Source organism: Panicum virgatum, chromosome 5N (genome assembly GCF_016808335.1).
Source record: "Panicum virgatum strain AP13 chromosome 5N, P.virgatum_v5, whole genome shotgun sequence".
NCBI classification, from domain to species: Eukaryota; Viridiplantae; Streptophyta; class Magnoliopsida; order Poales; family Poaceae; genus Panicum; species Panicum virgatum.
This window is the reverse complement of record NC_053149.1, coordinates 21750456-21777694: the sequence shown is the minus strand read 5'-3', so window position 1 is coordinate 21777694 and position 27239 is coordinate 21750456. Positions and strand designations below refer to the sequence as shown.

General features: G+C 44.4%; 1 long non-coding RNA gene and 1 pseudogene across 4 annotated transcripts; one reads left to right on the top strand and one right to left on the bottom strand.

Moving 5' to 3' along the window:
- Positions 1–27239, bottom strand: part of LOC120674666 — a 274212-nt pseudogene that overhangs the window by 146653 nt on the left and 100320 nt on the right.
- Positions 8376–10873, top strand: LOC120673987. Of its 4 annotated transcripts, none has more exons than XR_005674942.1 (5): positions 8376–8804; positions 8907–9687; positions 9998–10091; positions 10408–10484; positions 10564–10873. It is a non-coding gene; the product is annotated as an uncharacterized LOC120673987 (long non-coding RNA). The 4 variants fall into 4 exon arrangements; XR_005674941.1 differs by having other exon boundaries at positions 8900–9687; XR_005674940.1 differs by having other exon boundaries at positions 8380–9102; positions 9220–9687.

The following is a 27239-nucleotide window of genomic DNA, read 5'->3' as shown; positions in this document are numbered from 1 at the left end:
TGGTCTTTCCCATGATTCGGAGGCTGATTCTTCCTCTCCCCACATCAATTATGGCATTTGTATCCTTGAGGAATGGTCGCCCAAGTATGAGCGGGATTCCAAGATCTCCTTCCATATCAAGGACTACGAAATCCACCAATATGTAGGTATTCTTGACTTTTACTATTAACATTTCCACAACTCCTTCTGGATATCTTATCGTGGAATCTGCCAGCTGAACACACATAGTGGTAGGGGACACTGTCGGATAGCCTAACTTCTTGAAAGTTACCTTGGGCATGATGTTGACACTGGCTCCAAGGTCACAAAGGGCGTGATCAAATTCATAATCAAAGATTGAGTAGCTGATCACTGGGGTTCCGGGATCTTCTCTTATTGTGGCTGCTAACTCACCCCACGCACCTCTTCTTGGGCGTGTGAGCTTCTCCGCGTAGCTGAGGGGTGTCCTGCTAAAGGGCTCTTTCCAAATAGCATTGACAACATTCACACTTTCTAGAGTAGACTCGAGTTGCCCCGGAATCTTCCCTAGTTCAGCAGCAGGTGTAGCAGCAGCTAACTGAGCCAATTGAGTTTCTAGCACCTTATTGAAACTCAGCTGGTTCTTTATAGTTGTGGATAATCCGTCCATCTTGGCATGGATAGTCTCCATAGATTTTTCCATAGCGGCCAACTTCTTCTAAAGGGACTCATTGATCTTCGCTTGGCCGTAGACAAGATCTCTCAAGGTAGGTTGGTTAGGACCGAAAGAATTTGAATTCCCATTACCTCCTTGGTAATATGGGCATGGTTGATTCCACCCCTGACCTCCTTGTGGACAAAACCCGTTGTTGCCATTGAGTAATAAAGCTTCTTCTTGGGTTTCTGGGAAATTATCGTCTGAATGTCCAACATTCCAGCAGACCTCGCATGTCATGCGAGTTTCCAAGGCTCGAAGTGTATGCATCTGAGCCTTATCTTGGGAATAGTCCTCAAATTTTTTGAGGAGGAGATCAATCTTCATAGCAAGCATGTCAGCCTCCTTGATGGAGTGCATACCTCGCTGGCACAGTTGGAGGCGATCATCGCTCCAACCTTGGTTGGAAACCATCTTCTCGATCAATGATGTAGCTCTTTCAGTGGTCAGCGAGAAGAAAGCTCCACCTGCAGCAGCATCCACATGATCACGGGATGACTGTGTCAACCCGTTGTAGAAGTTTTGTAGAATGAGCCAGCTGTCCATTCCATGGTGCGGACACGCCAGAATGTGCTCTTGAAGCCTCTCCCAAGCTTTCGGAATTGACTCATTTGATGCCTGCTGGAAGTTCGAAATCCGACCACGAAGAGCATTGGTCTTGCCCGTCGGGAAGAATTTCGCGAGGAACGCCTTGGCACACTTGTCCCAAGTATCCACAGCAGCCTTGTTAGCATAAAACCATTGCTTAGCTCTCCCCAAGAGGGAAAACAGAAACAAACGGAGCCGGATTGCATCTTGTGATACACTCTTGATAACAAAAGTACTGCAGAGCTCCAGGAACTGCTGGAGATGAGCGCTGTCATCCTCATTGGCCTTGTAACAGAATGGGCTGGCCTGCACTATCGTAATGAGACCCGTCTTGATCTCGAAGTTCTCTCCTCTGGTGTTAACCTCAGGTCCGATGGGGCCTGGCTAGCAGATGGAGCAGAATAATCACGGAGTGTCTTCTGGGCCATAGCTCTGGGAGCTGACGACGATGCAATGACTGGATCAACTGCCGAGAGTGATCTCCGAGGTGACACGAGACGAGCTCGCATCCTCCTCAGAAGTGACTCTGGATCCGAATGAAAGTTTTGCGGCAAGTCGAAACCGGTCATACACTACCCTATTTTCATATCAACAAAGACAAGAAAACAAAGCCAAGTTAGCCTGTTTAGCATGCGAATACCAATCTCGATTTTTTTTCACAACTTTATCTATATATTCCACTCTGTGCCTTCCCGGGCAACGACACCAAAAATGCTTGTTGGCACCGGCTAACGTCACCACTGGAGATCAGCGATGACGCCCGCAGACGCCAAGGGGGGTGGCAGGTATTTCATGAACCACGAATAAGTCCGCAAGCGCACGAAATACCGCTATAGCATTTTACCCGGGAGTATACCGGGGTGTCATTTATATTTCCGCAGAGAAGGCAATGAGTGAGAGAGTATATAGCTTAGTTAGTGAGCTTTATCTAGATTGGATATTCTCATACATAAACAGGGGTAAGATAATAACATGGTAGGAGGTAGTGTGACACACACACACGACTACTCTCTTGAATAAAAGAATAATGATTACTCTAGGCCAGGAGCAAGGTAAAAGTTAGAGCTCGAGTCAGTTGTGCTAGGCTAGCTATATTTACACTTTCTCATTAGTTAGCTTGTTAGAGATTAAACTACACAACAGGGAGATCGCTATCGAAGTAACGGGAGGAGCCCGTACACCTCGGTGACTTTATGTACCTCCTACCCCCCATACCGAACGTGGAGGATTACGAAAAGGCTCGGACAGGGCTGTCACCACCTGCCGGCTACCTCTACAAACCGTGGGTATAGTTGACATCCAGCAATTCTTAGCAATCATACGAATACTGAAACAGTTGATAGAGTTCTAAGAACGAAGGACTAACTATCTCCAGCACAGACAATTATACAATGCAAGCATTGAATAATAATGCAACCATGACAAGAAGCATATAACCGACAACTCAGAATATACTTCAAGCAGATATCGGTAACCATAGTCTAATTCTATTACAAACGACCGAATATTACAAGAGAGAGCTAGAGATTATCCCATACCAGACTCTCGAGCAACTCCGGCGACTCGACGACTCCTAAATTCCACTAAGCCTAAAGACTATGCAAGGAATGCAAGAGAGAAGAGTGAAGTGAGATTTGTGTGTGTCCTATTCTCTACCCCCACCCCCTTGTATTTATAGGAGGGAGCCACCGGGGTTCTACAGCTAATCCTCCGCAAACCGACTTAGGGGACCAGTGCCAAGCTGCCACGTAGCAAGCTTAAGGCGGTGGGGCCCACGGGCTGGTCCGCCGACCAAGGGGTTAGCCGGCCTGCCAGTGGCGCCAACCGCCCCCAGCTGCTGGTAGTTGGGCCTGTCTAGGCCTGGCCTGGTCTGAACACCAGGGTAGAGCTTGTCTTAAGTAGTTTTGCTTCAGTTATTGGGCTTCTTTTGGTCCACTTGAGCTTGAATCGATGCTCTGATATTTTCTGTGATTTTTTGTCGGACTAAAGTGTGCTTGTAACCTGCATATTAGCTCATTAACACAACTTTCATATTCTAGAAGGTAAAGTGTGGTTTAGGGACTTTATTGAATATAAATGCATGCAAGAAATGCAAACTCTCATGATTTTCTGATCAAGTTGACGCCTAGAAATGGTCGTTAGTGAGCGTCAACAGCCTCATGTCGGCGCGGATCTCGTTGCGGTGAAGTCATTGGGCCTTCTCCTCATCGGTCTCGTTTTCACGAGTGTCAGAGTCGTCGGAGACGATGAAGATGCGGTGATGCTCCAGTGCAGAAGAGAGGTTGGGTGGGAGGGTGAACGAGGCGTGCTGGAAGCCGAGTTCCTCTCCTGAAGTCGGGTCAGATCAGATCTGACCGAAGGTAGCCGGGTCGGTAGTCGTACTAGGATCTGGTCCGAATACGTCACGGCGGTGTTGTGGAGTCCGAGAGGAATCCGACCCGGGTCATCGTGGTGCTGAAGCATGTCCTCGCCGAGCCTGACGCACTCAGCGATGGATTTGCCGACTCGATCTATCTGGGAGATGAGATCATCAGCAGACCTATCTGGACGACGGGTCGTCCTGGACGGAGCGGTTGTCGCATAGTCCTCCTCGGGTTCGGGAACCCTAAGGGCAGCAGGTCTTGGGGAGACTAGATAGGATCTGGTTCTAGTAGACGTGTTGCCGAGTTCCCGGAGAACACGGTCGGGGTCGTTGCGATGGCGAAATACGAATTCGCCGAGTCGAATGCACTCGGCGATGGATCTACTAACGCGATCTATCTGGCAGATCAGGTCATCAACAAATTCATCAGGGCGATGGGTCACCCTGGTTGACGTGGCCGGCATGTCGTAGCTCTCGGATTCGGAAATCCGGGAGGCGGCAGGCGCTTGAGGGGTTAGATCGGATCTAACCCTAGGGACGTCATGGCCTCCGGTGGCTGGAGGACCGGAAGCGGGGTTCCTGGGAACCATGACCTCCGGGAAGCTTCCGAAGGTGAAGGAGAAGCAGATCGTCGCCTCCATCTGGGCAGTGACGCTGGCGGAGAAGACGACGCCGGTGTTGGCTGCCATTGAACTCGACGTATGAGCCCTGAGTCCCCTACCTGGCGCGCCAACTGTCGGATTGTTATTCCGGCCAGTCCACCAGGGGTGTACTCGGTGGTAGAGTTTCAGGATGGGGATCTCAGGACCAAGAGCTCGATGGTAACACGAAGACGCAGGGACTTAGACAGGTTCGGGCCGCGATGTGCGTAATACCCTACGTCCTGTGTTTGGGGTTGTATTAGGGTTTGCAGGATGTTGCGAAAAGGTGGAGAGAGTCTATGGGTTGGCCTACGTCTCCCTTATATAGACCAGGAGGTGTAGGGGTACATGGAATGATATGCTCGGGTTGTTTTACAAAGAAGGAGGTCGGTTAAGATCCCTAAATATGCGGGACTCTAGCTGGAGCCTCTCGTCCTGATCCTTGAAGATCCTTTCCGTGCACGGCCGAGTGCCGTACGCCGAGTAGTCGTAGCCGAGTCACTGAGCAGGGTAGCCACCCGGGTTCCAGGGACCCCACTCGGTAGGGAGGTACGTAGATCTACCTCCGTCACTGGTACTTGCTTTTTAGTTTGCATAGCTCACTAAAAAACAGGGGGCATATGTTGGCAGCCAAAATTGGCAATGCCGAAGGCCGACCGGGCCGACCGGTCAGACCGGTCTGGTCCTGTGTAATCCGAATCAGGTTGGATTTGATTTGTAGAGTCCGTTTGTAACCCGATTTGGAAGGAGTACATCTTCCCCGGCCTATAAATACAAAGGCCACGACCAATTGAGGTCTTTCTACCTAATCGAATCAATAAAATTATAATTTTCCTATTTTTCCAAACCCTAATTTTTCCAACCTCGTGCTGTTCTTTGCTCGTCTTGACGGCATTCAAGGGCGTCTTGAGTGGCCTGCCGACCTCAAGACAACCCTAGATCTTCGACCTCTGACGGGGTCCCTCCTGAGCTTGAGGTTCTAGGTCTTTGCGAAGCTCTCTGCGCCCAACCAGTCTGACCGGTTGGCGCAACCAGTCTGACCGGTCGCCAGGGGACTTCGTCCGGTTGCGATCCTGCGCGTTCTAGCGCTTGTCTGTTGGCTAATCTTGCTTCTAGCGCTTGTCTGTTGGCTAATCTTGCGTCAACAAGGAGATTGTTTACTGTACAATGAACAATGGCCGTTGGATTTGGTTGAGCAAAGGAGAGAGAGCGCCTCAGCGATGATCTGCTGCCTTTGTTTCTACAGTGTTATATATTTTTTTGGTGTATTTAATTTGTTGGTAAAATTCATCTTTGTGCTGCAGTTTGCTAGCCGTGGCAGCCGGGGTACAGGCATTGTGGTCCTTTGGTATGTTAGTAGCAGATCTGGACCTGATGGTGATAAAGAACAAAGATGCTCCTCAAAAGTGGTTTGTTCATGCCTTACAGTTAGCCGACATGGTATGTTACAGCCAGTTCTTGGTGCTCTTTTTTTTTGGGGTATTGTTCAATCTTAACTTCTCGATCTGGTCGTATAGATAGTTGGTGCGGTGACTTTCTGTGCTGCAAGCACAGCTTCAGGAGTGGTCGTATTCGTCAGGTATGATCTGAAGTCCTGCGCAATGCAGCATTGCCAGAAATTCGAAGACGCGATCACGAGAGGCTTTATTAGCTTTGCGGCTGCAATCCCATAGTCACAGGATTCGGGGTCGATGCCTCGTCCCTCGACCCGGGAACGTCGTTCCGATTCGAGGGTCGGGGTCGAAGAGGGTCAGTGTCCCATTCAAGGTTGAATCGTGTCCCGGTTTGAAAGGGGTCGCAGCCCCATTGCTAGCAGATTTAATTGGGATAAGGAGGTTAAGGACAGTGGATTGGTGTGGTTTTTGTTAGACAATGAGCTGAGTACGTGTAGCATGGTCTAAATGTACTCTTTTATATGTTTCTTATATGCTTGTGCAGATTAGTTTCTTCATTAGTAGCACATATATAGTTTTTGTCTTTATCGACCCGAAGATATCGACCCCGATGAATCAGGGTCGCGTCCCACATAATAATTTATCGTTCCATAGATGTATACCCCCTTCATACCATAATTTTATAAAATGACGACCCTCGACCCTCGACCCCGTTCCACGAGTGTTGGTAAATATTTGTATGCAGGTGAAATAAGGCAGAAAACACACTTCAAGAGCAAGGAAACACACTCCTCAATCCAAGGCAAAAGGTGTCGACCAATCAGAGCATGACATTCAGCCTCACATGGATCAAAGGGCCCACTTTCGGACACAACCGACTTAGGCAAGAGCCATTCCATGTGGATTAGGCAAGAGGGCCCAGCTACCAGTCACCCAGCCAAAGATGGGCCGATTCGGGGCCGGCCGAAGGTTGGCCGACCTGCCCACAGCACCAACCGACCTCAGCCTTCGACGTGGCAGCTCCCCATTGGTCGTAGAAGTCGGTTCTGGGAGGATCACCTGCTGAAACCGACCTTGCTGGCCGTGGCTCCCTCCTATATATATGAGGGGAGGGGGCTCAAATGAAGACACACCACCAAGTTGGAGTTCACATCCACTTCAAGCTTTCTCTTTTGTTTAGAGTTATCTTATAGTAGGGATCGGCGCTCTTCTCCATTGTTGTGCCTCTACGAGAGTGGGGGAGTAGTTCGGGAGAAGTGTCGGGTGTCGGCTCTCTACTCCCAGCTTGTACCTTTACGGATGCTGCTACATTCTTTGATATTTAGTAAGTATTCGTGGTTCCTATCTCTAGTATTTTATTTGGTATAGTAGATGCTAGTAGTGCTTGTAGTTGAGTGAGATCAGTTCTCTTACTCACGGGTTCATCGCTCTGTATTCGTACAGAGTGCTGTAGTTTGCTACGGCTCGAGATACCTAGTTAGACTGTAGTAGTAATCGATAGCGTAGACGTGGTGTCTAGGCTAGGGGTTATCCTTCGTTTGCCTTATATCCCACGGTTTGTTAGAGGTAGGCCGTAGGTGATGACAACCCTATTGGTCCTTCGTAATCCTCCACGTACGGATATAGCGTAGAGCTGTTGGCCAGAGTCGACTGGCAGACCAGTTATAAGCCGGTGCCCAAAGCGAGTATTGTGCCCGAGAGATCGATCTTTAACTAGGCAGTAGCACTATCTTAGGAACCCTCTCTACCCTTCTACCTATCTTGGTGTGTCCTTGGACCGATTAGAATAGAAGAGAGTGCACACACGTTCCCTGTGGATTCGATAACCCTTGGAATACTCTGAGGTGAAAGCTACAACGGTATCCGTGCACTTGCGGATTTATTCGTGACACTAAAATACCCAACAAGCTTTCTGGCGCCGTTGCCGCGGAACGATTACTGTATCTTTCTTCGAATCTAGTCGTCCTCGTATCCTTTGCTTTTCTTTTCTTCTACCTTGACCCCCGCTACCCATAGAGGAGCTATCCTTTAAAAGCTTCTCTACCCTACGGGATTTGTCCCGTATCATCTTCAGTTTTCTTCCTGCTATTTTTACCCCCACTACCCATGGAGAAGCCATTCTTTCACAGCCTCTCTGCCTCAAGGGGCGAGTTCACTACAACAAATGTGACCTTCTATGACGATTACCTCATGACAACAGACTAAAACGTCATAATGTAGTTACTTTTATGACTTTTGTTTGGGAGGGTATGGTTTAGTGACAAAGATAAAATGTTCGTCAATAAGACAAATTTAAAATCATCATAAACTATTCCAAGATCATATTGTGACGAATACTCTTCCAAAATCATGACAAATACGGAGTGTCACAAACTTATCATGACTATTAATAGTTATATTTTTTATTTTTTTATTAGAATTACTTAATACTTAAACTACACATGCGGTAAATAAGATATTTAAATAAATTACTTTATACTTGAACTATGAGAGTGGTCAATAAGACATGCCAATTATCATATTTTAAGTTAATAATTTTCCTCAACAATTTTCTCTCATTTTTGATGAAAATTTTAAAATAGAATATTTTATCTAACGTTGACCTTGTGATATAAAAAAGAATCACAAAAAAATACCTATATATGACTGAGAAACGATGGCAGCAAGCTCCTCTCACGACTTGACCTTTCCTCACGCTGGGCCGTGGCCCAACAAGACCACGAACACTTTTTTTCTTGTACACCCGTCTCCTTCGTCACGCCAAACAGCACCGCCGTGCGCTCCGCTCCTCCTGCTGATTTGCCCAAACCGGCCGCCGCGGGCCGAGGTAGCCCCTTCGCGCCTCTCCTCCGCGCTTGCCGGCCGCCGCCCCTCAGCCTGAGCTGGCCGTGCCTTGCTCCCTGCCGCGACCTCGCTCCTCTGCCGGAGCTCGCCTCGCCGCCCCGAGCCGGACGTCCCCCGGGCCACTCCTCCACTCGAGCTACCGGCCGCGGGCCGAGCTCGCCCCGACGCGTGCCGCTCCTCCGCTCGAGCCCGCCACGAGCCACCCCCGCGCGCTCCTCCTCGTTGCCTTCCACCTCCTCGCGACCGCTGCCCGCCTTCCTCGACGGCGGCGGCGGCGGTTGCGCGGAGTTCGCGAGATCCCGGTTCGTTCGTTGCTTCCCCTCCCTAATTCGAACCCTAGATCCCAATTCGTGTCTGACTTCTCGATTGGACTGCACAATTTTCATGGTGGGTGAAGCGAATAGGTATTGATGGTTTGCCCAATTCGTTCCTAATTTCTTGGTTGAACTGCTGGATTCATGGTGGGAGAGGGGATTAAATGCGGATGTTCTTCTCTATTCTTTGTGTTTTCCTCCTTCAGCATTGCATCACTATATTATTTATGCATCTTATTTTTTTATTGTGTTTCTTTTGTCAGGGAAAGAACTAGATGCATGTCAGGTAACTCTCTTTCCTGATAGCCTTCTTTGTCATAACCACACACTAGAATGCATTCAAATAAAACTGCACTACGGTTTCTTTCAAGAACTATTCTTATGCTCCTTCAAAACTTTCTAGAATAATATGCAGAGGTGGACAGATTGTTACTTGAGATTTGAGAATAATATGCAGTTTTGCTGGTACATCCTGTATGGTTCGTTCAGCTTTCCATTCATTATGCTACACTATTTCAGTTTTTCTTTATTCTAAGCTAGTAGTAACAAATCTTGATAGATGACATGATAATAGTAGAGCACCACAGTTGTGTTGAACCGAATATTTTTTTGGGGGTTGTAATGTTCAGTAGTGCACACATTTGCAATCATTGTCGAATTACATGTTATGGCTCGAACTCAGCAATTTTAGAAGGGGGGGTATCACTGCAGTCAGGTGCATCCAAGGCCAACCATACTTCATAAGTTACCACCTGCTATGAAATCGATGTACCTTTTTTATTGCGACAGCTTATCTACTTCTTCATTTTCTTTGTGCAGCATGAACTAAGCATGTGGGAGTCGCAGCAATAATAATAAGCTCGATCAATAGGTAAACTAGATAGACAAAACATTGTTCAGTTGTTCTCGAACATGCTCGAAAAACGAGCTCACAACTATATTTCATACAGTTGTTGCTCTGAATCTATGTTTCGAAAAAATGAGCTCACAACATAAGGGCAAAGGTTTTCTAAAACTATTATGCAAAAGTTCTCTTATAAATGTCAATGAGTCTGTCATTTGGTCTACTGTAACACATGATGCACTAATGAATTGTTTGAACGAAGTATGACTGATTTCAATCTGACTTTTGTTCTTAAGCCACTAGAGTAATAAAGTTAATCGGTTGGCTTTTGTGTCAGGTCTGTTGAGGGTTGATTTAAAATGGATGGCTTCTTACGATGTGCCAAGGCAACAAAGAACTAATGAATCGAATTTACTTGGCTTGCTGTTTTGGTAAGATTTCTCATACCTTAGGCACTTTCATCTTCCTGTTATATGCTTGCTATAAAACATCACAACCTCGAGCACACCATGCTAGCAACCCCAAGGGTCATGGTCTCTCTTTCTTTAAATGCAATCACAGATTTCTAGAACTATCTGTATCAGATATGCTTGGCCTCCAAGATGGCAAAGCCACTGCAGTTTGGCCGCTAGCAAATATTTTTAAAATTCCTATTATTGCAGTTTTCTGATGTGTTATGACTTAGAACGAATTAGGCGCTATCAGTAATTGTTATGCTTGATTTCTAATTGTCAGAAACCTGTGCAGGTTGTCATGGGGAGTGGACTGTAGGCCACTACTAATATAATCTCTCCTGCGCTTATTTGCCCCCTATTTGTCTTCAGGTAGTTTGAACTCCAAACTTTCATATGATTTCTAGCTTCCATCTTTCCATTAAGAGACCTGTGCATTTTTGGTTAACAGGATGGCCCTCCTGATGTTCTCTTTCTAATGACCGCAACAAGAACAGGTCTTCCTAATGCTACAAAGAGCTTGCGGTAGAAAAGCATGCAGAAGCAAATCATCTAGGCAAACTTTTGGTTAGTAGGATGAGTTGGGGACTTGTAATAAGTGTGTTTGATAAGTTGTGGCTGTCACAGTATTTGTAATTGTATTTTGCTATTTGTGATTTTGTTTAGTCCGTGAAAACTGAGCATTAAGGCCCAAATGGATTGGGCTTTGTTAATGACGAATCAAATCGATATAATGGAGATGCTATATTATATTCTAGTCATCGCCACATCATATGGTGTAAAATTTTTACGATGTTTTCTATCCTATGTGGCACATGTATAGTCATCCAAGCACACAATTTTGTGACGTTTCTTAGCATTGATTATGACAAAAAATGTGCTGTCACAAATTAGTGACGATGGAATAATCGTCATAAGATCTATGACGAAAAAATATGTTTTCGTCGTAGAAGTCCTTTTATTACATGGTATAGTCGACGAACTGATTTTTGTCACGCAAATATCACAGATTATGAAAGATGACGAAAATATTGCTTTTAGTGACATAAATAAAATGTCGCAGAAGCCTATATGTGTTGTAGTGGTTCAATGAGCCACCATCCTCTTCCATATCCAGCTATGAACCTTGTCTTGGCCTTATCGCTATGGTTTAGGAGCTTTAATTCTCTGGGTTAAGTAGCGAGAACCCAGACCACCATCTGCGAGAGTTCGAGCAGCTTTGTTCACGCTTCGCCTCTGCAAGCATGAAACTAGATGTCCTCTGGATGTTGTTTCCCTTCTCACTTAAAGGGAGGGCAGAGCAATGGTACACGTCTTATACATATACCGGAAAGGGCAGCTGGGACTCCCTAAAGAAGACATTCCCTATCATGTTCTTCCAGCAGAATGAGAAGGAAACTTTAGGCGAAGCCTGGGCTAGATTTTCGCTCCTAGTGAAGTCTGACCCTGCCATGTCGACACTCAATCCTTTAGTCCTTGGGAAATTTAAGAGGAGTCTCGATAAGGAATCCGCCGATCATCTCAACTCCATCACTGGAGGAGTACCCCTCCAACAGTTTCTGGCTGAGGCTAATAAAATCCTTGATTATATTGCCGAGGATACCTCCTTGTCAGCCGAGTCTGATCCTCTCCAAGGGGAGTGTGAGTTGACCCATGAGGATCCTCTAGTAGTTGAACCCAATCCTTCATCTTCCACAAACTTAGATTCAACTCTAGAACCCTCACTCGAACCAGGAACATCGGAGGAAGAAGAAATTCGACCCCCAAAGTTCCCTTCCCGATTCGAGGATAACCAATCTAGAAATCATAAAAATACCTCGAATCTCTTCAATGCCCAATTAGGGGAGGAACTTTCTTCTGTCCATACCGACGAATCTCAAAATTCCTTGACAGAACCTTCCCTTAGTCCTACGGTACCTCCTTCTCCTCCTGATCCTCGTAATGAAGCATCTCTTAAGGAAGTGATGAAGGAGGAATGGTCCAATGGAGAGAAACACTTTTCTGAAGCAATTTGGATTAGTTCTCTGTCCATGATCATTCCCTGCTATATAAGGGGAACTACCATAGAAGCCCGCATTAACCCCATCATGGAGGTTAATGTGTTGCCATGTCACTTAGCGTACGATCTTCTGGGCAATGTTACGCTAAGACCAGCCGACACACTCTTAAAGAGTTGTCCCTCGGGACTCATCCTTGAATGTCGGGGGGTCGCAAGTGCCGTGCCACTCATAATACACAAAATCGAGGTCAAATTAGATTTTCATATCTTTGATATCCTCGATTTTGATCTTCTCCTAGGTTCCCCATTTGAAAAACTCCTCGCATCTCAAGGGAGTCTAGATGAAATGCTTAGGAAAACCGCTTCTGCCACTGCTACGTCTTGCCTAGAAAATCCTATGGCGAAGCAACTTCCCAAGCCCAGCTTGCTCAAGGAGATGGTGCATGAATCTCCGTTTATATCATCCGAACCCGTTCTCTTTGAGATGGTAGGAACTGCCATCTCTGAAGAGTATGACTCGAATGAAATCCTTCACTTTTGTGAAGATGAACGATCATCATGCCCCTTGGACGAGTTTGAGCCTCTTTCCTTTGGCCTAGAATATATTGTTCTCGACCTTGATCGAGATACAAATATGATCTTAAACAATGCATCTCTTGAGATGGAGAATCGATGGGCCATGGAATTTTATGAGGCAACGACTCTGGAGTCTGAAGGAAAGGATTCCGTTGATGAGCATGGGAGCTTCATTCTTGTAATAACACAAGAACCATGCTCATTCACCGCCTCTCCAGAGTCAAGCACGCTTTGTGCCCTGAGCATACACGAGGACTACAATTGCCTTAAGGTCCTCTCATGCAAAACCTTTAGAAGGCCAGTTGTAGATGCATCTGTTTATCGTAAACATTGCAGATTTCGTGGGTGCACGGCGGTACTAACCTTGTAGCAAAAACTTCATGATACATCAATAATTGGTGGTGAAAGGGAAACACATCACCAACTACAGCTGCAAGAGGATGTTCCCATGGTCGAGTTTATGACCATAAAAAACAAAGCACTGCCGGGAGATAGTCCGGATTATCAATTATTTATTAATTTCCCTTCAATAAAAAGCAAGAGCATGCTCTAGGATGTAGTTTTCTTCGGGTATTTTTGGTCGTTAACCATTTCAGGTGGAGATCAAAGAGAACGAGGGATAGGCAATGCTTATGAACATGAGAGTTACACCAACTACAACACCTTGGTGCATCTTGGTGAGGGAATGACTACGGAAGGAGACTTGAACTCCACACACTTGAAGTTTTATTGCCCAACAATACAAACTCCAAGTGTGCGGGAGGTATGTGAGCATCCCAAGTAAATTCTTCTCATGCCAATTCATTATCTTGGTTTGTAAATGGTGTTAGTTCTTTTATCTTGCTCCTTAAAAATATATAAAATTCAAAAAAAAATGAGAGGAGTTGCCATGATGACAATGTTGAACACTTCATCAACAAATCATCGCGGTAAGTACTCTCAGTGTCCTGCTTTCGACATTAAACAAAGCCCTGCCGGGAGGTCACTCGAGGATCGCCAGAGTAAGTCTCATTGTGAGATTAATATTTAGTTTGAATAAATTTTAGGGCTCCCTGGTTCTTAAAACCGGCAAAGCCACTATTTTGTTCCCACATTTAGTTTTGAATGCAGCACCAGGTACAAGTTCAAGTGTGGGGGAGATCTCTCAAGACCATCATTGCCATACATATTCGAGATCTCCCACATATGTATCGCACAACATCGTCTGCACCAACATGACAAGGGACAAGGCAGGGACACAAAATTCAGCTAGCCACTCATGATTCGGCTGAATCACCACTGCCTTGATCCCCATCCTCCTCAAAAGCGGTGGTTTGTGCATCCTCTACCCCTCAACTTTCCTTGATTCATGAGTTTGAATGAATTTAATTCTGAACCATTAAAATCAAACTCAAAATGAATCGGTGTGTTGCACCTGCTCTACATGTTTCCTATGGTTGGCTTGCATATGTTTTATTCCATGCTTATCACCTTGATGCTCGTGAACAAAATTCTTTAGGAAAATATGCTTCTCTAAGTAGTTGATGTTTGAGATATGGTTTGAATAATATGATCTTCATTCTTGATGTTTAAGTGCTTGGGAAATTTATTTGAAAATTTGGAAATCCCTTTGCAAAACTCCTCTTTGATATGCCAAAGTCCTACCAAAGCCATATGATGATACCTCCTGAAAACCTTATACACATATGATGCTTGTCTTGCATTAAGCTTTGTCAAATTGTTGTGACCCTTGGGAGAATTCTTTTCATGCTTTCATGATCAAGATTCACGTGCACACCATATACCCCCTTGCTATGCTTCTTTGAGAAGTTAGCATTGTACCATCCACTTATTCCACAAAATAAATGCTCCACTATATGTGCTGGTCTGTCTCTCCAGTTTTTGTTAAAAAAAGAAAAAAAGAATAAGAGAGGCATGGGCTATCGAGAAAAAAAATATATGGACACATGAAGGTCCAAGTATTGAAAAAAAAGAAAGAAAAAAAATATGGGCACATGAAGGTCTATAAAAAAAAAGAAAAAAAGATAGCCATGATCTCAGAAGAATTTATATAGGGAGAGAGATCATACAAAAGGAGTTTCCATTCCATCCATCACAATCCATACATGTGCACATCTTGATCTGATTGTATGACTTGTTTTTCTCTTTGGATCCGGTTTTTGACTTTGCAATATAGGTGATACAAGTATGCCTTATACTTCATGCCCTACCTTGAGCTCCACATATAGCCATCACTAGAAGTAGGATGAAGAAAAGGTAAGTCAAATGCCTTGGTAAGGACATATATACATTGAGCGATCTGAGAGAATCAAATGAGGAGCTAAGCAAGGTTTGTTTTGAAAACTTATTGAAAAACCCCAAGCTACTTGACATGAGGAGTAGAAGTGATTTGATTCGTGACCATTCCATTCCTCAACTACCGAAGATGGCATGATAGACACTTCAAAGTTCACAAGTGCAAGGTATGGTTTAGAATATCTCTTATGCTCGCTTCACACCTTTGGAATTCATGTTTCACCTTAGTCCTTTTTGCTTTACTCGAGGACGAGCAAAGGCTAAGTGTAGGGGAGTTGTTGACGGCTCTTAAGTACCAAATTTAGACCGTCAACTCCTGCATAAATACATAAAATGTAAACAACAACATAGTGGTAGGGGTTTATTACTAACCATTTCCATGGGTGTTGATAAATATTTGTATGCAGGTGAAATAAGACAGAAAACACACTTCAAGAGCATGGAAACACACTCCTCAATCCAAGGCAAAAGGCGTCGACCAATCAGAGCATGACATTCAGCCTCACATGGATCAAAGGGCCCACTTTCGGACACAACTGACTTAGGCAAGAGCCATTCCACGTGGATTAGGCAAGAGGGCCCAGCTACCGGTCACCCAGCCAAAGATGGGCCGATTCGGGGCCGGCCGAAGGTTGGCCGACCTGCCCACAGCACCAACCGACCTCAGCCTTCGACGTGGCAGCTCCCCATTGGTCCTAGAAGTCGGTTCTAGGAGGATCACCTGCTGAAACCGACGTTGCTGGCCGTGGCTCCCTCCTATATATATGAGGGGATGGGGCTCAAATGAAGACACACCACCAAGTTGGAGTTCACATCCACTTCAAGCTTTCTCTTTGGTTTAGAGTTGTCTTAGAGTAGGGATCGGCACTCTTCTCCATTGTTGTGCCTCTACAAGAGTGGGGGAGTAGTTCGGGAGAAGTGTCGGGTGTCGGCTCTCTACTCCCAGCTTGTATCTCTACGGATGCTGCTACATTCTTCGGTATTTAGTAAGTATTCGTGGTTCCTATCTCTAGTATTTTACTTGGTATAGTAGATGCTAGTAGTGCTTGTAGTTGAGTGAGATCAGTTCTCTTACTCACGGGTTTGTCGCTTTATATTCGTACAGAGTACTGTAGTTTGCTACGGCTCGAGATACGTAGTTAGACTGCAGTAGTAATCGATAGCGTAGACGTGGTGTCTAGGCTATGGGTTATCCTTTGTTTGCCTTATATCCCATGGGTTGTTAGAGGTAGGCCGTAGGTGGTGACAGCCCTATTGGTCCTTCGTAACCCTCCACGTTCGGATATAGCGTAGAGCTATTGACCGGAGTCGACTGGCGGACCAGTTATAAGCCGGTGCCCGAAGCGAGTATTGTGCCCGAGAGATCGACCTTTAACTCAGCAGTAGCACTATCTTAGGAACCCTCTCTACCCTTCTACCTATCTTGGTGTGTCCTTGGACCGATTAGAATAGAAGAGAGTGCACACACGTTCCCTGTGGATTCGATAACCCTTGGAATACTCTGAGGTGAAAGGTACAACGATATCCGTGTGCTTGCGGATTTATTCGTGACGCTAAAATACCCAATAGCATGGAGTACTAAATGTAGACGAAATAAAAAACTAATTGCATAGTTTGCTTTAACTTTGCGAGACAAATCTTTTGAGTCTAATTAATCAATGTTTGGACAATAATTCACAAATACAAACGAAATGCTACAGGAATTCTGGCGCCTCCCAACTTTGGGAACTAAACAAGACCGCAAATTCCATGTGAGGATCCAATAGTGAGCGATCAATTGACTGTATCCTAACATTGTTTGGCCATCATACGCCATCGATTAAGAGAATTTCTAAATTTACAAGAGATACCTAAGTTAGAACCAGTCAATTTGGCTGGCATTTATAAGGGATGCGATAAGAGAATAGGAAACTAATTAAGCCAATAAAGATTAGCTAACATTGGTTCTGAAAATTTATGGATTAATATATGGCCTAAAGGCTGTCTTTACATATCAATATATTTTTAATTTATCCATCACTAGGCTTGTCGGCAGTGATCAATTTTTCCTAATTACTATGCATCCACAGATGAGTCCTTTTTCCCTATATATATGAGCAATGTATGGGTCGATGCATCTCATTCCAGCAGAACACATCTCCCTAAAACATATAAGTGTCTTGTTCCTTACAGCATGGAGGGACGCAAAATGCAGAATGGCGCACTAGTACTGCTTTCACTGCTGGTCCTTGGGGTGCTTTTCCATTCATGTGACACGTAAGTGAAATAAATCAAAATGTTTTTCCTCCATTATTTCCTCAAAACTAATTAGTATCTATAGAGTAGCTGATATTTTTCCTGCACAATTAAATATACAAATTGCTGAAGCCCTCTATGTGTGATCTGTGACACCCTAGGTGTCTGCACAATAAAACTACATTTATTTCCTGTGCTTCATGTGTGAAATTGTTTGAGCAAGGGCCTATTTGAAAATTTTAAGGACCTTTGTGTAATTATGAATTGTTCCAAGGTCAATTTTATAGTTTTATTTGAATAGGATGTGTGATTATAGCTTTTGTGGGGGGTTTATTTGAAAAATTCAGTGCAATCATTACATGGCAGGAAATCTTTCATTTCAGTCTAAGTTTAAACTGAATTTGCATTGAAAAAGACAAAAGTCCTTTGAATTCAAAATATCTCCTATGTTTTCAAAAATAGCTCTTTAACCTTTGATCAAATAATTTTTTTCACAACATCAAAGTTGTAGATCTCGAAAAGTTGAACAACTTTCATGTTGGGCACTTTTTCATTTGAGCTTTAGTTTAAAAGTTATTACTGTTTTACAGTAGGGTCCCTAGAATTTTTGGAAATTACAAATCGGTCCACCTTCTTCCACCTCCAGCCTGCTCCCCTGCTTCCCTGCTCACCGGCGCAGCGCCGCCCGCCGCTCTGGGCCGGCCGCCCCGGCCACCTCCTGCTTGCGCTGGCACCCACGCGTCACGCTTGAGTTTCCCACCGCTTCTACCCCTCGCGTTGTGCCCTTCTCGCCTTGCCACGCCACCCCGAAGCTGCCGCCGGCTGCCACCTCGCCGCCGCCGTGGATGGCTCGCTGCAGCACCCCAGGACCCCAACTCGCGCGTGCCCCAGCATCTGGAGAACCCCAGCATTCTATTCCGCTCTCTCTTTCGCTCGCTCCCCGCTCCAAAACGCCAGAACAGCGCCGCCGACCGCCTGAGCTCCGACGAGCTTGACGCCGCCGCGGAACCGCCACTGCAGCCCTCCTCCGCCCGCGCTGACCACACCAGCAGCTCCGCCGTGACCTCGCGCAACTCACCCACCCCTCCTCCTCGCCCAATCCCCACCGGAACAACCTCGCTGCCGCTCCCCGAGCTCCGCCAGTCGCTGCTCGTCGTCGACGCCCTAGCTCCGACCCTCCGCTCGACCTCCCAAGCCACCCAGAGGTGCGCCCTGACTTGGTGAAGCTCCCACGCCTCTCCACCCTCACCGCCGGAGATCGCCGTCGCCGGATTTGGCCGGTCAACCTCCGCTTCCCCTCTCTGACCACAGCCAGGGGCCTCATTTGAAAAGGAACAAAAGTTCCAGGGGGCTGTCTGCGAAGCTCAAGACTCATGTGAATAGTGCCTTTATGGACCTCTTTGTTATGTTTTGCTGTGAACTTTGAAAGACCATAGAAATTCATAGAAAATCAGAAAAAGGCAAATCTTGATGTTTTGGAATCCTCTTGAAGATATCTATGCAGTAGAATCATAATATGTTGGGTGTTAGTTGAAAGTTTTTGCTGAAAAATTAGATTTATGTTACTAGGTGCATAAATGCTAGTTGTTTTATCTTTTTCTTAACTAATGTTTGAATCCATGTCTTGCTGTGAAATTTTTATGGTGAATTGCTTATGTGACTCTAGTGTAACTATAAAAATTTCGTGTATAGTACTCATGTTTAACCATAGCTATGATTTAATGCTTGTTAAGTAAGCTTTAATCTTTATAAATAGTTTCCTTATTTAGAAAATCCTGGTAATATTTTTAGAGCCTTGTTTTAGTCTGATGGTGCTGTCTTTAAAAATTTAGGACCAGTTCATGACTAGAACAGAAGCTAAAAATGATTCTTTTTAGATTGCTGTCAGTTTTGTTTAATTTCTCAGAATTAATTTTGTGCATAATAAATTCTGAAACATTTGTGAGGTGTTCATAATCATATGAAGTCTGTTCTGAAAAATGTTAAGATTCATAAGTGCTGTGGTTTGTTCTGTAGAATTTAATCTTGTTCTAGGTGTAGTCTGAATATTTGAATTGTTCTGAATAAATGGCTGCATTAATTGGCATGATTTTTACAGGATAGATTACTATGTTTGCCTTCTGTTTGATGAAATTTTTTCTGATTTTTCTACTGAATGTGTGCTGAGTTGTTTATTTATTTAACAAACCAAGATTTACTTGCTTTAGGAAACAACTATCACTTGTTTGTGAAGTCAGTGAGCTTCTCTTGTGCCGTTGATCATGATGCCTTGTGTAGTTAGAATTGTTAGTTATCTACTTTATAAATGATTGCCCATGTGATACGATTGTTTGCTATTTGTTAGACTATAACTTTATCGTGATATGAGTGTGTTTATAATACTGTTCTTGCATCACATATAGATACTTCGGTGTTAGCTGACGGGACGTACGAGCTGATTCCAGAGTCTAACGGAGGTGATCCAGAAGCCCAGGTGAACGCTATTGATCTAACTGAAGCTCCGGACCAAAGTTCGGAAGAGCCCAAGGCTGTGTTAGCTAGCGACTACCGAGAAGGCAAGCCCCGGACATAACCCAGTTTTCAAATTATGCACTTTATATATTATTTATTTGTGCATTTACAGTTCTTAGGAGTTGAATTGAAACCATAGATGCATGATCCTAGGAACCTTTGTGCTGAACACTAGACTTGAGTTCGATTACTTGCTATGCTTATAGGACCGGTAAAAGTCGGGTGATTGCCTGTCACTCGCGAGCTTTATAGGAGTTACTTGTTTTACTTACTGCTATCACTATAAGGATCACGGACAGATTTGTTGAAGTTCGTCTGTGTTGATGAATTTGATAAGGTCGCGGTGTGTGCTAGTGGTGGTTAATTTTTTGAATGTACTAGCCACATGCCGTAAATATGGTACGCGGTAAGCCTAGTAGCTGATCGGACCGCGGAGTGGATATTACCTCTCACTCTCTCTTAGAGATAGGTTTTATTTATGTTTATGTTGTGCAACACCGCGGCTGCAGGGAGGAAGATGGTGCCCTGTAGTCGGGGAGAGTGACCTTATCCACAAGCCGGAATGAAAGGTAAATGGTTGTTTGGGAACTACCCGACGGTGTTCCAAACGTGTGTGTTAGGTCTGCCTGGTCAGGTCAATGAATTCGATTTGAATTGTCCGTTTCTCACGGTTTGGGACTGCTTGATCCCTTTGCCACACAGAGTAATAAGAGCAACATTATTATGATCAATCTTAATGTTTGACTAAAGTTCTACCATGGTTGAGTAGAGTTAGATGCTTACATAGAATGGTTAATCAACTAGAATCCTGAAAGCTAAAATTTGAAATTAAGGACCTACTCTTTATTGCTTTTTAGCAAAAGAAACCCAGAGCCTCACAGAACCTGCATAGTCTAGATAAGGTGGACTAAGTATATCCGTTGACGGTTAATTCTTGCTGAGTATTAGAATACTCAGCCTTGCTATTGAAACCTTTTTCAGGTATGAGTTTTGAGGATCAGATTGCTAGCTTGACCTACCCCTGCTCTTTGCCTGCTGGCTGGTCCGTAGAGTGGGATCCGTCTTCGGCCGGCAATGACCCTGACAAGTGATAACTTGCTTGGGCTAGCTTGGTGTCCTTTTGCGACGTGTTGTAGCCATCGTGTTTTATCTTCCGCTGTTTAAACTCTAAACCTTTTACTTGGCTTGTATAACTGTTTTACTAAGTTTGTACTTGTAATAATGCTTTGAACTTATTGTAATAATCTTTATGCCTGTGTTGTAAAATTTGTGGTTGTAATATCTCTGGACTCGCCTTCGTGCGGGGTACGCTTGTTCAATCCGAAATCTGGTTGTTGCATCAGGACGTTACCCGACAGACCAAGAATTGTTCCGTTGGAAGTGCGTTTGAGCCGGTATTGCCTTTATGGTGATGGCCAGCGCACTTGAGCCGGGTTAATTCAGGTGGTTCTACCACAGCTGTTATCAGAGCTTGCAAGTGTATACCAGAGGTGTTGGAACCTTAAAAATCGATTTCCATATAAAATTGGAACAACAAGGTATTTCTGAAACCAACGTAGTTTCGTTAAGAGTTGTGCTTAAAGCGTAAAGCCCTAGGGAAATTATGGGTTTTATCAGGTGGCTATCTATGTATGGTTTATTATATCTGACTCCCAGCACTTTACATTTTTGTCAAACTATACTCACAAGCAACCCTTAATTTCTGTAACGATGCACCTACACTAAGGTAAGAAGGTAAGGATCCTCAGCCAGCTGAGGGAGTCTGACCTTCCCATCGGTGATGCGAGCCGAACACTGCCCTCAAGCAGTGGTTTACTTGAGGTGCTCCCAATATACCAACTATTAGTTGACTATATTGGAAGTAAAGTGTACTCAGTCAGCTGAGGGAGTCTGACCTTCCCGTCGGCGATGCGAACCGAACGCTGCGCTGAAGCAGTGACCTACTTGATCTGCTGCCAATATACCGACCATCGGTCGATTATATTGGGAGTAAAGGAACTTGTGAATACGCTATCTCAGTGGCGTATGTTAACGTTGGCCATACGGCGGAAATTGTATGGCTGCCGCTTCTATAGCGAGCGGTACTGTATGGGAACGCTTTCATGAGTGCTGGCATGAAAGGTTCAATATATATATATATATATTCTGTCAATTTTCTGTAGGTACACTAACCGCTATTCGATAAGTTAAGAACGGTTAGAATTTATCGATTAGCTATATAGAGAGAGCCGTATTTATGTATGCCACCGTGCTAACTACGTAAGCCCAACGATAGTTGGCAATTGTTTTTCTTGTGAGGACGATTAGGACGTGCATGCATAAGTTTGCTGATGTTTGAATTAATTCCTAGCCTTTGAAATCATGAGCTTTTTAAGGAATTTCTAGTGTGGATCTTCATGGTTATGAGTTAGTATGTTTAAACCATGATTTGAGTTAAAGCTTGATATTAGGAGCATGCTTGTTGAAACATTTAGATTTTCTTGGATGAAAAAGATGGATTTGAGTCATGCCTTCATCCCTAGCCCCATCTCGATGTTATAATGATCTTGTTGTTCTATAGAATCTCAAATGATGAACCAGTACCAATTGTAGTTTGTTTACTCCCTGAGCCTAGTAGCCTTTTGAATCAGAATCACATTTGCTTTACCGCAGTCTTCTTAAAGTTATATTTGAGAAGTCTTGAGATGATTATTTAGCTCACATTTGAATCTTTTTGGATTCAGATGGCGGACTGTCACAATGTCTTTTGGGGTGAGGAGGGAAATGCTCATACTGATTGCTTGTACTGGGAGGGCTATCCGAGGATTTTGTGGGATACGCTCCGTACTTTCCACTACCCAGACCCACCCCGGTACATAGGACGACAGTTTTCTAAGGACGGAGTTCAGAAGAGCAGAGTCAACATGACCATTCCTCAGCACCCCACCTTGGCTTGGCCGCCTATTGAGATTGAGGTGGTTGGATATCGTCTTGTGGATGCTTTTGAGACAGCAGCTCTCAAAGCTATCACTACCTTTTGTGAGCACCATCCCGATGAAGTAGCCACTTACTCTATTGGTTTGTTTTCGGCTGTCAGTGCTGGTAACGCAGAGTGACTCTTCAGGACCACACACTTTGGGCACTTAGTTGGAGATGTAGCTGAGGAGACTATTCAGGCGGTAATCAGGTATATGAATGCCCAGTCCCACTATCAGATTCTTCAGCAGAGGCATATGGATCAAGTGATAGACTTGGCCCGGACTTTCCAGCGAGGTCTTCGTTTGAGAGACACTCAGATCCAGGGACTTCAGGATGCTGTTGCGGGAAGAGATCATGCCATTGTACAGTTTGAGCATCAGGTTATGGAGCATGGTGCTGAAATAGTGTAGCGCAACACAGTGATTGGTTTTCCTCAGGGGCAGGTGCATGAGATCCAAGCGGATCTAGATGATGCTATGGCCCATGTTGGTATGCTCCATGAGCAACCAGTTGTTCCAGCCGAGCCTGCAGCAGCAGAAGAGGACCCAGCGGAGATGGAGGGAGTTTCAGATATAGATTCTGAGCACGCGCATGCTGAGCCTAACCCTCAGCCGGATGACTCTTCCTTCGGCAGTGCTTCCTCTGTGGGCAACCTCAACGACTTCTAGGCATCTTAGGATATCCTAGATAGCTTGTGATCTTCCTTGTTGTAGTATATGTACATAGGGAAGAAGATGTTCTAAAATAGCCCTAGGAAGGAGTACCACTTGTTGTAACATATGTGGTAAGGGTGTGTAATGCTAGGTTGTAAGAAAAAGGCTACTTTGGATGTAATGTAAGTAGCAGCTACCAGTTTGGAAATCATGATTTTCCTACTCGCCAAATCTCTTCGTTTGTGCATTTCTAGGCTGTTTGATGAATACTAAAGATGTTGCAAATTTTGTGGCATGGGTGCTCATCAAATTATAGCCTATTGAATCTGTGAGACTATATTTATAGTCCAATCACTACTATGATTTCTGTTGATTAGCAGCGTAGCACAGAACGATGAAGAGTGTATTGCTAGATTATCTTCTTTACCATTTTGCTCTCAGCGTTGAGTATCAATACGAGGGATCATGAAGTTATCTAACAGTTGACCAATTCTGTATTATTCTGGTTGATCAAAATGTGTGTTGTGCATGTTTTGTTACGCCATAATTTGTTAAGTACTGCTAATTTTATTTTGCGATCCAATGTATGATCGTTACACATACCATTGATTTTGGGAGCAAGAATGATGTATCTAATGGATGTCTTCCATAATTACAGATGGTTGGTCATACTCATGGAATGCCTGACGGTTTCGGTCGTGAAGCTGGCAGTGGATCTTAGCAGCCACCGCCACCCCCCGTCAAATCTGGCCGAACTAATGACCATGCAAACTGAATTGCTTCGTCAGCTGGTTCAAGGGCAGCAGAATCAGCCACGCTACCAGCAGCATGGAGGACGTGATGCACAACCAGCGGGTTACCAGGAATTCTTTGGTACCCAACCTCCACTATTCAGCAAGGCCGATGAACCACTGGACGCTGATGCTTGGCTCCGCACTATTGATTCCAAGTTTGCTTTGCTAGCGGTACCTTGTGCTGATGCAAACAAGGCCCATTTTGCCGCCCAGCAACTTCGTGGTCCTGCACGTATATGGTGGGATCATTATTGTGCGATGCAGCCTGCTGGACATATCATCTCTTGGGAGGAATTCCGAAATGCCTTCAGATCACATCATATCGCTGATGGACTCATTGAGAGAAAGTAAAATGAGTTCTTGGTTCTGAATCAAGAAACCCGCACTGTTCTTCAATATGCACAGGCCTTCAATCAACTGTGCCAGTATGCGGGCCATCATGCTGATACTGACGCCAAGAAGTGCGATCATTTTCGACGTGGCCTCAATACCAAGCTCAAGGAACGCCTGAACCTTATTCAGCCAAATACATACAATGGCTAGTCAATCTGGCCATTACTCAATACGACTATATTGCTGCACATCATACTGAGAAGAAGCGAAAGGTACCAATAGGACCCTCGAGTGCTCAGCCACCGAGATATCATCTGGGGCAGAATACTCCACCAAGACCTCCACAGAGAAATGCCCCAACGGGCAGGCTTGTTTTTAGGCCGCCTCAGCAGCAAGGAGGATTCAGACTTCCAGAGCCTCAGCAGCAGCAGTCTGGCCAATGGTCAAATGCCCCACAGTTCAATCGTGGGAATGGTGATAATCGATGCTTCAACTGCGGCAGTACATCCCACTTTGCCAAGAATTGTCCGCAGCCCAAAAAGAATTATCCAGGGCAGAACTCCAATCAGAACAACAACAAGGGCAAGGGCAAAAGGCAAATGATGCAAGTCCGACAAGGGCGAGTTAATTTCACCACTTTTGCAGAGCTTCCTGAAGGAGCACCAGTCATGTCGGGTATTTTTTCTATCCACAATAAACCCGCAGTCATACTATTTGATTCTGGTGCAACTCATAGTTTTATAAGTGCCAAATTTGGAGCAAGGATAGGATTGGATTTTTGTCATACCAAGGGATCTTACATGATAGCAACTCCTGGTGGGAAGATAGCTTCCAATCAAATTATTAGACATGTGCCAATTAAGTTGGGTAGCAAATTGATAAAGACATATTTGATCTTATTGAACTTAGAAGGCATGGATGTTATTTTGGGCATGGATTGGGTGATTAAACATAAAGTATTATTAGATATTTCTTCCCGAGCTGTCGAGATAGATTCACCTTATCAAGGAGCCACCATACTCTATTTGCCACAACGAGAGTGCTTCAATTCTTGTGCCTATGCCATAAAAGACCTTAAAATTGAAGATATTCCTGTTGTGTGTGAGTATGCGGATGTATTTCCAGATGATTTACCTGGAATGCCCCCTGATAGAGATATCAAGTTCGTTATCGAGCTTCAACCCGGTACTGCACCTATTTCTAAGAGGTCGTATCGTATGCCTCCAAATGAGTTAGCAGAATTGAAAATCCAACTTCAAGATCTTCTTGACAAGGGCTTTATACATCCAAGTTCTTCACCATGGGGATGTCCAGCCCTGTTTGTGAAGAAAAAGGACAATAGTTTGAGGCTATGTGTTGACTATCGACCACTCAATGCGGTCACTATTAAAAACAAGTATCCTCTTCCCTGCATTGATGTCCTGTTTGATCAATTAGCTAGAGCCAAGGTATTCTCTAAGATCGACCTTCATTCTGGCTACCATCAAATAAAGATCAAGCCTTGTGATATTCCAAAGACTTCTTTCTCGACCAGATATGGACTATATGAATATCTGGTTATGTCTTTTGGTCTTACCAATGCCCCAGCATACTTTATGTATTTGATGAATTCAGTCTTCATGCCGGAGCTTGATAAATTTGTCGTGGTGTTCATCGACGATATTTTAATCTACTCCAAGAATGAAGAAGAGAACGAGCAGCATTTACGCATCGTTCTTCAGCGATTGCAAGATCATCATCTTTATGCCAAATTCTCCAAATGTGAATTTTGGCTGGATAGTGTAAAATTTTTAGGCCATACTATCTCCAGTGAGGGAATATCAGTTGATCCAACCAAAGTGCAAGAAGTGATGGATTGGAAACCTCCTACTTCAGTCCATCAGATTCACAGTTTTCTCGGTTTAGCTGGATATTATCGTCGATTCATTCCTGACTTCTCCAGAATAGCCAAACCTATGACGGAGTTGTTAAAAAAAGAGTGAAATTTGTTTGGAATGACAAATGTGAAGAAGCCTTCCAAAATCTCAAAGCACGACTCACTACTGCTCTAGTGCTAGCTACACCGGACAGTACCAAACCTTTTGATGTCTATTGTGATGCTTCTGGTACGGGACTTGGTTGTGTGCTTATGGAAGATAACCGAGTTATTGCTTATGCATCAAGAGCTCTCCAAAATCATGAGATGAACTATCCAACACATGATTTGGAGCTAGCAGCTGTTATTCACGCTCTTAAGCTTTGGAGACATCATCTTATGGGAACTCATTGTAATATCTACACCGACCATAAGAGTATCAAGTATATCTTCACCCAAGCTGATCTCAACATGAGACAGAGGTGCTAGCTAGAGTTGATAAAGGACTATGATCTAGAAGTGCACTATCATATAGGAAAGGCTAATGTGGTTGCGGACGCACTCAGCCGCAAGTCACAATGCCATTATCTATCTGTAGAGCCATTCAATGAAACTCTATGCCAGGAAATGATGAAATTAAACCTAGAAATGGTATCTCAAGGAAGTCTGAACCATATAGCTGTTGAGGCTACACTTCATGATAACATCATCATGGCACAATTACATGATGAGGGTATCAAGATCATCAAGGAAAAGCTATCCCAGGGAGAAGCAAAATACAAGTGTTTCCATGTGGATCATAGAGGAGTTCTATGGTTTGAATCTCGACTTGTTGTACCCAAGAATCATCAGCTTAGAAAGCAAATCCTTGATGAAGCACATCTATCTAAGTTTTCTATTCATCCAGGTAGTACAAAG